This window comes from Ptychodera flava, chromosome 2, assembly GCF_041260155.1.
Source record: "Ptychodera flava strain L36383 chromosome 2, AS_Pfla_20210202, whole genome shotgun sequence".
In the NCBI taxonomy this organism is placed as follows: domain Eukaryota; kingdom Metazoa; phylum Hemichordata; class Enteropneusta; family Ptychoderidae; genus Ptychodera; species Ptychodera flava.
The window spans coordinates 40069770-40087510 of NC_091929.1; the positions used below are offsets into that span (position 1 = coordinate 40069770).

At 37.3% G+C, this 17741-nt stretch overlaps 1 long non-coding RNA gene across 2 annotated transcripts; it reads left to right on the plus strand.

The window, feature by feature from the left end:
- The first annotated feature begins 1429 nt into the window (after nt 1-1429).
- LOC139120473 (uncharacterized) lies at nt 1430-17511 on the plus strand. 2 transcript variants are annotated; one of them, XR_011549104.1, is made up of 4 exons: nt 1430-1483; nt 13732-13854; nt 15101-15173; nt 17428-17511. It is a non-coding gene; the product is annotated as an uncharacterized lncRNA (long non-coding RNA). The 2 variants fall into 2 exon arrangements; XR_011549105.1 differs by having other exon boundaries at nt 15101-15269; nt 17428-17496.
- Nucleotides 17512-17741: the final 230 nt, after the last annotated feature.

Sequence of the window (17741 nt, forward strand, 5' to 3'; positions counted from 1 at the left end):
ATATTATATATATATATATATATATATATATATATATATATATATATATATATATATATATATTATTGCCTGAATACATGGGTTTAGGTGCCCGAGAGCAGGTATCAATTTGCCCGACGCCAGGAGGGCAAATTGTCTCCTGCTGCAAGGGCACATAAACCCATGTATTCAGGCAATAATCTTTTTAGGCACCATTTTACAAGTGGTATTGCCACAAACTGATGACGTCAAAGATGTGCGTACTTATGGAAATGAGGTCAAAGGTTACGTTCTAAAAGGGGCGATAAATTATTTTGGGGTAAGAGTTAGGACTGGGGGCTTGGAAACTTAGGGGGAAATGATTGAAAAGAAGGGTCCAATTTTGTGCTATTTTCACTCCTTTCCCTCATTTTTGCAGTATCCTATTACTCTACCCATGTCTTCTTCAGCCAGCCTGATACCTATGTGGAAGCAACGGTTGATTAATGACAAGGGAGAGAAGTGTTATTTTTAAGTTACGTTTTTTTTACACAACAACTATTACCGCTACCGGGGGTCGAACCCAGCACCTGCAGCATGTGAAGCACTACCTATAACCTGTACTCCAAGAGGGATGCAATGTTTCATATAAACGTTAGGATGATAATGCTAAGCAGGAACTGATGAATTTATTATGTTCACTTGTAATGATTTGAAAGTCTTTTACGCATTTTCCTTCTTTTATTGAATTTATGCCTCTGCATTGATTCTTTATTGCCTGTCTTTATTTTTTCTCTGCATTGTCGTGTTTGTTGTGCAGATTTGTTATTCTTTGAATATTTTTCATATTATTTGTTGTATTTGCACAGTTAAAGTATTAAATTGTCACTTGTTTAGGATGTTTTATATGTTGAAAACTTTGTGTTTGACATTTATTATTGAATTTGTCATTTGCTGCCTTTTTTACAATAGGAAAGGTGTGTGTTCCGTTTTTGACAGGATACACTTTTATATAAAAGTGGTTCGTCACTCAACATGTATGCAATGCAATATTTCATTGCTATTGTAGATGAAAACGTGAACAACAATTCGTTGGATATGCCACGAAAATTACATTATAAAAATTCCGCCGATCGACGAAGTGAATTAAGCAATTATTGCATGATATGAGGCACGATTCATTTATGCAAATGAGATTTTGGTAGCGAAGGGTAGCGGAGGTAGCGGACCATAATTTCAAAGTTTCATCTATTTTTATCTACTTGGCATTGTTTAAAAGTATAGTACTTGCTAAATGTCAAACAATTACACCAAACTAGCAACCTTTAACGTGTCAATCAAGCGCAACATGCACGCACTATATTCTGAGCTCGGATGGTTATGTCTGCCATGTGTGAGTAACTAGTGCAAACAACTTCAGCCAGCGGGATCGACTGTACAGCCACGGTCCCGGAGAGACGTGGTACATCTACGAACACTATAACTACGTTCCTGGTTTTCGTTCAAGTCAGAGAAGGATATAGTGGTAAGTGCCCACTGCTTTGTATTCCTATATATGACACTATGCGGCTGTTATGAAGTTATAACCTTTCCCCATTTTTGTCGCGGGTGACTTGTGAGCTGCAGCGGCTTCTACAAGTCACTCGACCCTAGGCCCCTGACCGTCTCGATCACTTCGGTATGAATGAAACTTGTATCATTATCATCTCGAAATTATGTCCTCAGAGTTTTCGATGCTAATAGCACTTTGAAAGACTTTAGTTGAATCTTGTAACGTCTGGAACGCACCTGAATGGGCTCGACAGATACATTGTATGCGGTGGGACGCCGTATAACGGCCGGGAACACACAGCACGGTATTCAGGGCACAGTGTGTGGTTAACACAGCGGCCGCCGTTTGTGCATACCACGGCGGCCGCTATGTAATTCTGATGCAGGGCCAGGCCGGGCCGAATAAAAAAGAGGTCGGCCAGTTGCGAGTTCGGCCAGTAGGAGTATGGTTATATGATGAGACTACAGTGTTCTTCTATTTTCTAGGTCTCGCTAAAATTATAATGTGAAAGCGATGTCAATGTCATTCAAGAGTGCGATGTTTGCAAACTTCCTTCCCCATGGAGGTTACCTCGCTTCAACGCTAACTACACGATGAAATCGGCTGCGCAGTGTATGTGGTACATCGTCACATCGTGTTTTGCTTTCCATTAAAAAAAACTTAAACCACCTACGATTTACTATATGTAAGCGGACGAGTAGGAGGCGGTTTACGGAATTTAACGGTACAGGTTGCCATAAAACTCCTGCAAACTCCGAGGCCCGCAGGGCCGAGGAGTTTTATGGCAAACTGTACCGTTAAATTCCGTAAACCGCCGACTACGAGTTCGCTTACCGTGTTATACCACGAATTTGCCGAGTTTTAGAGCCTTGTTTGCACGCCGAAAGTTTTTATTTGTAATTTTAGTGCAGTGCACGTTGAAACTTTGGCAGGAAAACATTGACGCGTTTTGACACCTTGTTGAACGAAAGTATAAAAAAAAACAACCCATGATTGGATAAAACAAAGTTGACATGTGTTGCTATTGTAGTGCGATGACGTGGTTGAGCACCTGGTTTCATTTGAATTGTATGAATTTGCTTGATTGATTGGTTGGTTGGTTGGTTGGTTGGTTGAATGAAGTGAAAAGGTGTTTGCAGATCGACGTTAGAGTCACGCTTTGCTCATTTGGGTCGAAAACTTTGAGCAGCATACATGTAATTGCCGAGTCGCTTTACGTAGTTCGACATGGCGGATGAAGTACAAATGAAAGCTGTATCCGGTGCACTTCAACTACCAAAGCCAAAGATGGAAAAGAAAAGTCCCCTGTCACGCCAGTGCTAACGGCCACAATCGGAAGACCAAGCTACACAGCCACGTCAGAGAAAGGCGCAACAGAAACTGCAAGTACAAAAAAACATATGTCTAGATCCACAATGACTGTGGTACTGCGCGTGTGTTTCCTATAGCTAGATTTAACTTTACCAAAGGCGACTGAAATCTCCACATTCAGTGTTTGACAACTGACTTTGAAGTCTTAAATTTCAGATTCGAATGATCATGATAACAATAACCCTAACACAGAAGTGATATTTGCAATCAATACCGTTATTTCACGGTGACCTGTAATTGATTTGAGATGTACAGTCACGCAAAATTAATTCAGTCCGGTGATTCTTTTAAAGTGTCTTCACTCTGTACTTGATGGTGAAATAAATTCCTTCTAGTTAATGTCTCGTATTTGTTTTTTTTACTCGTCGCCACGTGATTTTCTTTTGTTTAAAAAGTGTCCATTTTACAAGTTCTTTTGTTTAAAAGTGTCCGATTTACTAGTAAATCGGACAGTTTTTAACAAAAGAACTGTCCGATTTACTAGTAAATCGGACACTTTTAAACAAAAGAACTTGTAAATCGGACACTTTTTAAACAAAAGAAAGCCAGGTGGTAATAATAAAATATTCGGTTATGGAAATTAGAAAGCATGGTTAGAACAATGGACACGAGGCGGAGAGTGGTATAACTATAGGTAAGCGGACGAGTAGGAGGCGGTTTACGGAATTTAACGGTACAGTTTGCCAGTAAAACTCCGAGGCCCGCAGGGCCGAGGAGTTTTATGGCAAACTGTACCGTTAAATTCCGTAAACCGCCGACTACGAGTTCGCTGACCGTGTTATACCACGAATTTGCCGAGTTTTAGAGCCTTGTTTGCACGCCGAAAGTTTTTATTTGTAATTTTAGTGCAGTGCACGTTGAAACTTTGGCAGGAAAACATGACGCGTTTTGACACCTTGTTGAACGAAAGTATAAAAAAAACAACCCATGATTGGATAAAACAAAGTTGACATGTGTTGCTATTGTAGTGCGATGACGTGGTTGAGCACCTGGTTTCATTTGAATTGTATGAATTTGCTTGATTGGTTGGTTGGTTGGTTGGTTGGTTGGTTGAATGAAGTGAAAAGGTGTTTGCAGATCGACGTTAGAGTCACGCTTTGCTCATTTGGGTCGAAAACTTTGAGCAGCATACATGTAATTGCCGAGTCGCTTTACGTATTCGAATGGCGGATGAAGTACAAATGAAAGCTGTATCCGGTGCACTTCAACTACCAAAGCCAAAGATGGAAAAGAAAAGTCCCCTGTCACGCCAGTGCTAACGGCCACAATCGGAAGACCAAGCTACACAGCCACGTCAGAGAAAGGCGCAACAGAAACTGCAAGTACAAAAAAATATGTTAGATCCACAATGACTGTGGTACTGCGCGTGTGTTTGCCTGTAGCTAGATTTAACTTTACCAAAGGCGACTGAAATCTCCACATTCAGTGTTTGACAACTGACTTTGAAGTCTTAATTTCAGACTTCGAATGATCGTGATAACAATAACCTAACACAGAAGTGATATTTGCAATCAATACCGTTATTTCACGGTGACCTGTAATTGATTTTGAGATGTACAGTCACGCAAAATTAATTCAGTCCGTGATTCTTTTAAAGTGTCTTACTCTGTACTTGATGGTGAAATAAATTCCTTCTAGTTAATGTCTCGTATTTGTTTTTTTTACTCGTCGCCACGTGATTTTCTTTTGTTTAAAAAGTGTCCATTTTACAAGTTCTTTTGTTTAAAAGTGTCCGATTTACTAGTAAACCGGACAGTTTTTAACAAAAGAACTGTCCGATTTACTAGTAATCGGACACTTTTAAACAAAAGAACTTGTAAATCGGACACTTTTTAAACAAAAGAAAGCCCGGTGGTAATAAAATATTCGGTTATGGAAATTAGAAAGCATGGTTAGAACAATGGACACGAGGCGGAGAGTGGTATAACTATAGGTAAGCGGACGAGTAGGAGGCGGTTTACGGAATTTAACGGTACAGTTTGCCAGTAAACTCCGAGGCCCGCAGGGCCGAGGAGTTTTATGGCAAACTGTACCGTTAAATTCCGTAAACCGCCGACTACGAGTTCGCTGACCGTGTTATACCACGAATTTGCCGAGTTTTAGAGCCTTGTTTGCACGCCGAAAGTTTTTATTTGTAATTTTAGTGCAGTGCAAGTTGAAACTTTGGCAGGAAAACATTGACGCGTTTTGACACCTTGTTGAACGAAAGTATAAAAAAATAACCATGATTGGATAAAACAAAGTTGACATGTGTTGCTATTGTAGTGCGATGACGTGGTTGAGCACCTGGTTTGATTTGAATTGTATGAATTAAGTTTGATTGATTGGTTGGTTGAATGAAGTGAAAAGGTGTTTGCAGATCGACGTTAGAGTCACGCTTTGCTCATTTGGGTCGAAAACTTTGAGCAGCATACACGCAATTGCCGAGTCGCTCTACATATATCGATATGGCGGATGAAGTACAAATGAAAGCTGTATCCGGTGCACTTCAACTACCAAAGCCAAAGATGGAAAAGAAAGTCCCCCTGTCACGCCAGTGCTAACGGCCACAATCGGAAGACCAAGCTACACAGCCACGTTAGAGAAAGGCGCAACAGAAACTGCAAGTACAAAAAATACGTGCTAGATCCACAATGACTGTGGTACTGCGTGTGTGTTTGCCTGTAGCTAGATTTAACTTTACCAAAGGCGACTGAAACCTCTACATTCAGTGTTGATAACTGACTTTGAAGTCTTAAATCATAGCTTCGAATGATCGTGATAACAATAACCTTAACACAGAAGTGATATTTGCAATCAATACCGTTATTTCACGGTGACCTGAAATTGATTTTGAGATGTACAGTCGTGCAAAATTAATTCAGTCCGGTGATTCTTTAAAGTGTCTTTACTCTGTACGTAATGGTGAAATAAATTTCTTCAGGTATAATGTCTCGCATTTGTTTTTTTTACTCGTCGCCACGTGACTTTCTTTTGTTTAAAAAGTGTCCATTTTACAAGTTCTTTTTTAAAAGTGTCCGATTTACTAGTAAACCGGACAGTTTTTAACAAAAGAACTGTCCGATTTACTAGTAAATCGGACACTTTTAAACAAAAGAACTTGTAAATCGGACACTTTTTAAACAAAAGAAAGCCAGGTGGTATATAATAAAATATTCGGTTATGGAAATTAGAGAGCATGGTTAGAACAATGGGCACGAGGCGGAGAGTGGTATAACTACCATGAAAACCATAGCGTAAAACGTTATTTATCCAACGATCAACAATTAGTCATTGTTACTGCTTGCTGCGAAAACGAGCCCTGCCAGTCCTTGGCATTTTCTTTGGGAATGACCAAGCTACCCGAGTGGCAAAGGCTACGGATTCGCAGCAATGTTTAATACTGCCAATTTGTACCTTTCGATCGTACGCCCTACCCGCGATCTGCTGAAAGGCCTAGGGCCACCAATGTGTTTTTCAGAGTGGAACGTCTTTTCGTTGTTTACTGAATGTTCAACAAAATAACATCATAACATCACTGTTGAATGTGAAGAGAAAATGTACGCAATCATATAAATGTAAGTGGCCGACCTCTCCCACTGGCCGAGTTGGTCGGCGCGGGCACTGGCCGAGCTCGCAACTGGCAGACGGCCGGTCGCAGTCCTTGCCCAGCGTACGACGCTGTTTGTTCCCGGCCTTATACGGCCTCCCCGGTCCGTATAACTCTGGGACACACAGCATTGTACACAGGGCTAGGGCCGGGTCTATCAAAGTCACCAAACTCTACGAACAGCTGTCTGCGCGTGCGCTTGGTCGTAAAAGTGTCTGAGCTCTGCATTTGTGTATCGAAACAGCAAAATTGTTTGTTCAGAAGCCAATTTTCCAAGGAAAGATGCATGATATATTCAGTAAAACGTCATGAAACAAGAAAGATATGACAAGGTAGAGGTGAGCACAATTAGCGACAAGAGAGTGTTGGGGTCAAAACGGACAGGTGTCGAGGTGACTTACTCCGAGCCCGGGACTCAGTCCTACTGCAGCTAAACATTATGAGCTCTGTCTCCAAAAATCTCTAATCTTTCAGTGGAAGCGCAAACCGTGCGCGTCTGGGCCATGTCAAACATGTGCTTCCAAAGGAAATCTGGAGATATTTTGAGACAGAGCTCACTCTTCTTTTGTTCAGTTGTCCCTTGGTCCTTCGCTATGACCCTTCGTTCAGCCCTTTCCCAGTGAATGTAAGCCTTTACCATTGGCGTCACATTGCCTTTGACTGTGCATTCAAATCCAGCTTAGAATACCTAGGCCAGTCCAAACATTCAATAATTGTTGTATCTTAAGGAATGCTCTTTCCCCTATATATTTCCTCTTTGTCTACATATATTTGAAGTTTTTCTATGGGCGTGGGTGAAAGAGATTTTATTATATTATATCATCAAGTGAAGTAAGAATACTTAGATTATGTGTTAATATTATAGTGTTCTTGGGAGTTTGAAACTAAGTCTTGGCTTATAAATATAAAGTTCACGAGCATATCCTTTGGGAAAAAATTAATCAGAAAGTCAGCCATGCTGAAGGGGTAAGCCTAATTTATGTTTCACATTCCATAATCATGTACCAAGTTCCCATGTCTTATGGTTTGCAATGCACTCAGAATTTAATTCAGATGCGTGTCTGACTTTGCTGAGAATAAATCAACATGGAAGCATAAACAATCTTTATTTCCTGGCATGCTGTACTATCAAAACATTTTCAAGATTTCAGTGTGTTAACGCTCATGGCATGTTTCAATTCCCAATAACAATCAAAATAGTGGTGCGGCATGGCAAACCCATTGTGCATTTTGTGATAAAAGCACCAAACTTGGCTCAGATGTGTCTTAATATGTGCTGAACAAATTCAGATACCGAGCCACTGAAAATCTACCAAAGCGTTGCCATGGCAACCATTTTCCCAAAATGGCTACCAGACAGGTATTTCTCACCTAGTAAATGTCAACTACATAAGTCGTTGGGTAACTTTAGGTTGAATAATTTCAATAAGAAACTGTGAAAAGTGTTATTTGAAAATTATTTTCAATTTCTTTCACCACCTGACTTGTTAAACGGGTAAATACGGGCAAAAAACACAATTCTTATGCATAAAATGCACGGTATTAGATCCTATAAAAGTATGACGCTATGTAAGCAGTCAAGATATGTTAGACCGTGGGCCAGAGGAGTCTACTTGCACCCCGAGGATAACAAACCTATCGTTTTAGAAGACTTGGGATCCCTAGAATACGAAATAGAATTTTGACAGAAAAAATATAGGGATGCAATAACTGTTATGGTCGACTTTTGAACGGTACCGCAAAATAGCATTTTGCTATCCATGTGCTTTTTTCTTGTAGTACATGTAAGTCATCTACTAAGTTTTTTTAACGTAATCTGACTTGTAGGATATCATTAGAATGGAAATTTATTCCTCTTTAAAATGACATATGTAATTTGCAATATCTTTGATAGATTTTTTTATGAAATGGGACCAAAACTTACCCAATACCCAAAAAATCTGAAATTCTACCAATTTTTTACCTTGGCATAACACAAAAGGCAATTCTTTGTATGACATCTGTTTATTTGCTACAAGGACATGTCAAAATGTGAAATAGACTTTTGATAGGAAAAATATTGGGATGCTATAGGTCTACCGGTCATACTTTGAAGGGTACCGCAAAATTACAGTATTGCCAACTCGCATGCATTTTCGTTTAACCTGTCTTGTTGTAAGTCATCTGCTGAGCTAATTTTTTTACATAACCTAGCTTGTGGGCTAACATTGGAAAGGGATTTTATTCTTCTTTTAGATGACATATTTTAGTATGCAATATCTTCCATAGCTTTTATAAAATATGACCAAAACTTACCCTATACCCCAAACTTTATATTGCAAATTACTGTCACTGCTTATCTCAAATTCTACCAATTTTTACCTAAACATATTAAAAAGGGCAATTCTCTATATGCCATCTGTTTTATTTGCTACGGAGACATATCAAAATATGAAAGAGACTTTTAACAGAAAAAGCATTGGAAAAGGGAACTGTAAAGTCAAAGTATTGCGAATCGCATCTTTTTTGTTAAACGTCAAATTCTACCATTTTTTAACCTAGACATATAATAAAGGGTAATGCCTTGTATGAAATGTTTTATTTGCTATAAGAACCTATCACAAATACGAAATAGATTTTGGGCAATGCCTTGTGTAAAATCTGTTTTATTTGCTACGAGGCCATGTCACAAATATGAAATAGACTTTAACTGAAAAAATATTGGGATGCAACAGCTGTCACAGTCATATGTTGAAGGGTGCCGCAAAATCACGATTTTGAGACCCACGAACATTTTTGTTAAACCTGTCTTTGTTTAAGTCATATGCCGAGCCTAACTTATACATAACCTGGCTGTGGGTATCATTATTAAAGCGATTTATTTTTCTTTAAGTTGACCTTTTGTAACATACAAATATCCGTTACAGTTTTCATGAAATGGGACCAAAATTACCGAATACCCCAAAAGATTACATTTCAAATTACGGTTTATCTTACGTTCTACCATTTGTTTTTGCTCCACACAATACAGAAGGCAATATCATGCTTATATGAAATCGGTTTTGTTTGTATCAGACGTATGTCAAAATATGAAGTGAACTTAATAAGATTTAGTCGCCACTGGGATCATATTTCAAGGGGTACACAAATACGGCAAATTTCCTAAAACATATAAATTTTTATCAAACACGTCTTTATGAAAGAAGTCAGGAAAAATCATGGTCACGGGTGATCTCAAATATTATCAGCATCGCATATTAAATTATTTTGTTTCAAGTTTGTTTTGTAAGATTTGACCTGAAAAGTTTTCATGTGGAACTCTAATTTAATTTGGCAGAACAATTTTTGAAAACTAATTATGGTATGTGTTCTACTCGCTGTAATGGAGATGAAAAAAGAAAGGCACTATACAGAATTATACAACCAACTGAATGAGAAGCAAGGTGCGGAATTGAGCCTTTACAGTTTTGTTTTCTAAACTGTATCAATGAGCATAGCTAATTCAACAGTTTAGCTGATCCAATAATCGTTTCTAAACATTATACATACATCAAAATTACCAGGGCGTTCCTGAAGAAAAACTTGTATAGATATATCAGAAAGCTGGACTTTCTTCATTGACAAAATATTATGGAATAATAATAATAATATAATATTTGGTTCTTATATAGCGCACATATCCACGAGTAGATGTGATCAAGGCGCTTACAATTATTATTACCCCTGGTCACTGGACCTAATATGATACCACTCAACTCCCTGGGGAGCAGACAACAGTTCACATGTGCAGCCAATAAGCGCAGCAGAGCTAAACGCACACATAACAACCTCTGTCCTACCAGGTATCCATCACTCCTGGGTGGGGAGAAGCAATGAGGAATAAAGTGCCTTGCCCAAGGACACAACACCACAGCCATGCCGGGGCTCGAACTCACCATCCTTTGATCGTGAGTCCACTGCTCTAGCCACTGGCCCATGATGCCTCCGAATAGATTAAATCAAAGGATGTTCTATAGCCTCAGAATAGATATACCTGATATTTAGCTGCTCTAGTTATCGTTTCTAAACTTCATAAATTAGCATAAGTGTCTAAAGAGATGTCATATAGCTTGGACTTTCTTCATTAACAAAAATAGGGATATGTCCAATATTTAGCTGCTCTAATGATAATTTCTTAACTTCATAAATAAGCAGAAATATAGCTAGCCATTCTTCAGTACTTTATGGCATTCACCAGTAAAATATTTTCAGGATATATCCGATATTGAACCGATCTAATTATCATTTCTAATCTTTACGAATTAAATCAAAGGATGTTCTATAGTTTAAAAGCATGTATCTGATACTTGATCGATCTAATTATTGCTTCTACACTCAGTATACTTTATAAAGTAGTTCAGATTTAGCTGGGCTGGCATGTTGAAAACGTTAAAAATTTGGTAATAGCTTTTCTGTAATTGTGTGTTACTGAATGTGCAAATGATTTATTGTGAATACTGAACTGCGTAAAATCTCTAAGGTTTATGTTTCAATTTTGACTGGAGTGTCACTGTTTGTATAGGAAGGTTCCCATTTGATCAGGCCAGCCAACACTACCGTGCTTAGGTCTTGGGTGTATGTGTCAAGTGGATAACAAGAAAATGATTGGCAAATATTTAGGATTGTCGTTAAACTTGTTGTCTAGGCTATGTAAACACCATGGAAAGGAATAAAATACTCGCCAGCTGAATAGCCATGTAAAAGCAAGCAGAGATCCGGGGAGTGCCATGCACGGACATGACGGACAAAAGTGCAGCATTGTGCTTTAGCTTTGCTTTCCCTACCTTTCATGTTTGTTAAAAAGAAAGTGGAGTAATACAATTTAATTTATGGTGCCACGTTTTTGCATTTCGACAACAAATTATGTACGACCAAGAAATTAGTACCAAAATATACCATGTTCAAAATATTATAGGCATGAATCAATATATATATATTTATGCAATAGACCATTGAAATAACTCTAAAACCAATATTTAAATTATGAAATAGATATCAAATTACACAAGATCAGTTTCATTTGAAATAAATAATGAAAAGTGATGTATAAAATATGGTACATATAGCCAAAAAAATAATATAAAAATATGATCGTGTTCTCCACGTGGTCAAAATTTAAACGGCTGCACTTATGTACTAATTGTAGTTACATGATAAATCTCTAACATTGACAATTATGGGGATATATAAGAGATTTCCGCCCAAAATGTTATTGTTTTCAAAGTTAAAACTAGAAGGTTTGTTATACAGTAAATATCATTGTGCTTTTTGGTATGTAGGCCTACACGTGAATGTAGATGAACAAGAGTAAGAGATTGGGTTAAATTTCCCCACAATTTTCCATGTCAGGCCTTGTGATTTAACACCCTGCAAAACTTGTCAATGGTTGACTAATAACAATTAGAAAAGATAATTAGTCAATGTCAAAATATTGCACATATTCAATATTTCTACTCAAGAACACTCCATCCATTGGAAGAACATGGAACACGCTGTTTTTACACTCGGACGCATCATACTCTGCCCACCACAGCCATGGGCCGATCTAGGCCTATTTGCAAAACTGGTGAGTGTCGCACGTACCAGCTACAAGTCTAAAAATGCTTAAAACTGGTGCATCAACGGTTACAAATAAGAATAAATAAAAAAAACTCTGAATAGTACCTTCTGATAGTCTAACTAGACAGAACAGCTGACAGCTGATCATCGTATAAAACATTCAATTTGACAATTTTGAATCTTCCACTTTTGCCTTGTTGCAACCATATTGTCAATAATTTTATTAAGAGAACCCGTTTTTCTGGTAGAATGAAATTATAAAACAATAAAAAAATGCAAATAGTAATCTTAATATGCATTTATGATGGTAATACATCCACTATTCACTGCAGAATCATCCGTAAGAGTAGCAACTACGGGATTTAACAGTAATTGATGGTCGTCATATTTAAAAATGGCCGCCACACCAGAACGAGGCTCTACCTGTAAGGGATCTGTATCAAAATTGATTTTAAAACAAAAAATATGCAAATGGTAATCTTAAAAGGCATTTATGATGGAAATACGTCCTTTATTCACCACAGAATCATCTGTAGAGCAGCAACTATGGGATTTTATAGTGACTGATGGTCGCCATATTTAAAAATGGCCGCCACACCAGAACGAGGCTTAACCCGTGGTGGCTCGGTATCCAAATTGATTCATATCATGATAATCTACATTCGTACCAAATTTCATGCTTTTATCACAAAATGCACAATTGTTATGAAAATTTTGGTTATGCCGCACCACTAAAAGCTATGTTTCTTGTACCAAACTAAACTAAGGGAGACTTCAGTAATTATGAGCAATGGGTCGGGGGTTGATTGGTATGCATGAGATTCAAGGAGACACTCCGATCCTTTTTTTTCTCAAATTCTGCCCTCCCCAAAGCTTGTATTCACAAATCAAATGAAACTGTCCACTTCTTAACATCAAGATGGCAAATTCTCTGACATATTGGGGAATAGCAATTCTGTTTACATAGTAATATAATAAATCTTGCAAATTGCAACATCAATGGTCTCCACGATTGGATTGAAAAATTGTGCTGCCTCATTTCCATATTTTAGCATAACAATATTAGCATACTATTTGCATAAAATTTAAGTACCTGTCACAACTTTCCTCAATATGTCACTGACTCTACACAGTAGACATGATGATCACATGATAAATACACTCTCAAAAAGCAATCGAGAATAACAACTTTGTAACTACATGGAACTTCACTGTGTATCAAGTGAAGTTACATGTAGCATAAAGCCGATCAGTTTTCTAGAAAAAAATGTCCTTTGAAGTTGAAACACTTCGTAGAGTATTGACAATGATAAATACTGAAAGGTTTAATCCTTAAAACTACCACAAAAATACAGAGTTGAAAAAAGAGTCACATACCAAAGTGGCCTTATACGTCTTATACAGTATTTTGTTACATGTTTTGTTAGTGGGTAATTCCAGCACTCCTGCCACATTTAATGGGCCTGTGGAGAACTGTGATTATAAAATACAATTTTATACTCTTTTAATGGGGTCCAGTAGCTAAATTAGTGGCAGAAGTTGCAGTTTAGGGCTTCATCAACTTGATTTATTTTGAATCATGGGGGAAAAAGTGCCAAGGTTGTAGAAGTGGTGATAAAGACTCAGAGTCATTAGCTTTCATTTTGAACTCACTGCGGTGTGTATGTGATTTGTTCTTTTAAAGCTATAGGAGTTGGGTGAAGATGTTGTCATGGATACCTGTCCTAGGACACTACCATGGATCCCAGTCCTGAGGTCGCTGTCATGAATTTCTGTCCCAAGGATGTTGATCATAAAAGTGATAATTGTAAGTTATGAATAATTTTCCTAATGCAGTATAAATATGCCAGATAGACTTAGATGGTATCATGCACCTAGAAGTCATGTATCATGGTACAAATACTGGGCAACAGTATGTGTGTACATATAGGAATAAATATGACCATTTTATGCATTTGTTGTTGTTACTTCCTAATTTTTGTCGTATTTGAGCAAAGGCACTTCTGCAGTTGTGGACTCAAATAACCAATGGCTCATTTGCATATCAACCAATCCGATCACTTCAAAGAAAGATAAACAAGATGTCATCAAAATCAAACACTCACATGATGAACTACATGTATACTGTACATAAATTTCATTCCAAAGTATCACTTTGTTTGCTTTTCAATCTTTTAGGCCAAAAATGAAGTTGGTTTCTCATCATCAACTTATTAATATAGACCAACTGCACCAACCTCCCTCCTAAAATATCAGGGGCTGTACGTGCCATATACATGTACCTGAAACTATCAATTGCCAAGAAAAATTGCAAACATGATAGCGTGTGCATGTTTGGTAAATAAACTTTTTCCCGGTGCCTGGGATTCATCAACTGTCTCAGAATGCTGCACATGCTCTTGTTCTTGCATCTTGCAAATTTCTTGGGGCATGGTGCTCACAGAACATGAAATTGATAGACTGGAAGATCAGGCTTCATCAAAGTCTAGAGTGTTTTAACTGAAGGATATTTGGCATTGTAAGTAGATCAAGTCTCCCGTTTAGTCATTTGAAAATATGAGAATGAAAGTTACTTTGTTTTTAAAAGCTTCTCATTTTTAGCCTTCTTTTTCCATTATCATGATTTGGGAATATTCTCCTTGTTAATTGTTTTTTTTACCTAAAAGGTAGTAAAACTTGCGAAGCAAAACATGTCCCATACATTGCATTTTAACATAGACTTGAAGATTTGAAGGTCCCTGAAGACAGAGATACTGTACACATGATTTTCAGACTAAAGCTGTTACAACATATAAAGCCAAGTGGTTGAAAATACATATAGTTATGGCTCAATACTGCTTTTTACTGACTCTGCAGGTGGGAAAGTGATACTGTCTGGCAGGTGTTCCCAATCATGATTGAGTAGTGCTCATAAGTTTAATACCTCTTCTTCTGCAATGTCAAATACAGACATTCTGCATTTCTAAGATGAATATTCAGTTACATGACTGCAGGTAAAAATATTTAGTTTTGCTAAATGATTTATACATGATGTATGCTTTGTTTTTGCTTAGCTTCAAGGGAAAAGATCCAAAGGAAAAGAAAGCGCCATGTTCTTCTGAAAATGAGAAAGAGAAGCCAAAACTGGTCAGTGAATTGTTAATGATATACTGACGCCTTGCCAGTGTACTGAGTGGTTGTAAGGACAACACAGTACATGTACATGTGTTTGCCTGTTAAGTTGTGAGTTACCTGAAATTAAATAATTTCCTTTAATTCTTAAGTTAAGGGGAAATTATTTTAGTAACTTGCAGTCATTAGGGCCTACAGCCTGTCAGTATGTTTCTAGATATAGACCTCATTTATGCACACTAGAGGGACACAGTACAATAAATTACCCACAATACTCTTTGATTTGTATCCTTGAAGGTAATTTAAAATTTCTAAAAACTTTTTCAGTTCTGCATGTAAGCACTAGTGTGTAGCATCAGAATAATTTTTAAATAATATCTAGTAAAAGTACGTTTAGATATTTCAGTGAAATTTTGAAAATAACCACTAAACAACCATAAAAGTCACATTCTGCGGGTACTACAAATGCCATACTTTTTAGGCAGCAAGTTATGACAAACTGAAGGAGTCATTCTCTCAGAAATCTTAGCATGCAAACTTCTTTTGTCATTTCCATTGCAAAAAATCAATATCCTTTTGTTTCATAAAACAGGTGCAACTAGTCTCCCTACTTTCCATCACATTATTCTGTATGGCTGAGGACAATCTCTGGCAAATTTCACAAAAATGCTATCTCCTCTCTCAATTATGCATAATTTTCCAAATTATTTAAAATGAGAATTGAGAAGAATGGTGTGCATAAAAGTACGTTTTCAAAATTTTGATAGATAGTCTGTGAATTTGTCTACACATGGGAGATATAGTAGACTTCACTCAAGTATCTCCGAGGATACAAATCGCAATAAATTATGGGAAATCTACAGTACTGTGAGGGATGAATTATCATTGATAGGGTTTCTTTGTTCCTCTCACTCATGGCAGCTTGGATGTGGCACTGACGTTGAAGTAATGATGATATTAAACTGTGGAATTTTATTCTCCTTCCCAAGTTTTCTGCAGTAATACCTCTTCTTGACCTTTATCCTGTCCTTTCTTCCCTTTTAAGTGAGGTATAAACTGCTTTTGTGAAAAGATCTCCACCATGTCTGAGTCTGATCCTGTCACATCCGAGTTCCATTAGATATGTGTATAAATACATGTAGGTTGCATATATTCATATCATCAAAACCAGATTCTGTGGTATCCAGGGAAATTCAGTGAAACCATTTTTATATTGACCATTTTTCAAAACAAACTATACAATCCTAGTTGACTGCAACCTATCTATTCAGAACAACTCTCAGACACTGTGTTTGATGTTCCCTCAGAACAGTAGCTGTAAGTTTTGATGATTTTATTATTAATTTTATTCTCAATTGTACGAACTGCACTGTCTTCTTCTGTTGCGAAAAGCACGTTGCATGTCCAGTGTTCAACTTGTGAAGACAGCATATATCATATATAAATTGTGATTGTTAGCAAATTAATTTTAGTCCACACCAAAATTCACAGTGCACTTTGATTAGGTGAAAACTTGACATTTCAAGGGAGAAGAAAAGATAGTTAAGTTGGTACAAAAACAAAATATTTTTTTTTAAATCAGAAAAGTAACAGGTGTACTGTACTGTTTTAAACTTAAATTAGACTGTCTAATGATGTGTGTTTTTGTGATGTCTATACAAATGTGTAGTTTATGTATTACAGCTAATCAAACCAGTCTCAAAGTGGCCTTTCAGTTAGGATGTAGTGGATGCTAAATGTAGTTTTTATCTATACTGTATTGCATTATTCAAGTTAAATTCCATAGAAACTATGTCAGTTAAGCAAGTGATCTCCCTCCATTCAACCCCCTGCTTCAAAATCTGAGACAGTACCACAGATTCTTCGCTTTAACAAGGTATATCTGTGTGACTGTTTGCTTTGAATGGGATCTTTAAAACTGGTTCCTTTGTAAGAGTCATGCCATGGATTTTACTTGGGAGGGCTTAGGAAGGAATTATCATGGGGTGTAGATAGAATATTAGACAATGTGAAGGGCTAATACTCAAGTGTAGGCTATCATTGAACAACACTAATTTTGATGCCTGGCAGTATCTTGAATCCATATAATCATCTTTCTAACAGGCTCCATAGACAAACCATAGAAATAAATACCACTTGGGAGAAAGAGGATTAAACAAACTGACATCCTGAGCATGTAATAAAGAGTTTCAAACAATGATCAAAGTTCAGTGTCCTCATGTCTCTAATTTTTAAATTGTTCAATTTCTCATTTCTTACCTTTCCATAGGAAGGAAGCATGCTACATTCATGGATGAAAAGTACCACCGACTGAGGCTGAGGAAGAAGCCATCGACAGGAACTTTTTGTCACAGTAACAAAGTCTGAAGCTGAAAAATACTTAGTGCAGGAAAACGTTTTGTACAAAAGGACTGGAAATAACTTAAATGCCATGTTAAAAGCTGAGCCATAGCATTAGGAAATCAAACATTTACAGGAGACTACAATTTCACATAGACTACTTCTAGGCAGTGCAAATGCAGGATCATATTAATTATCACACTGGTATGATTAGTCCAACCCCCATGTGGATTGCATCTTCAT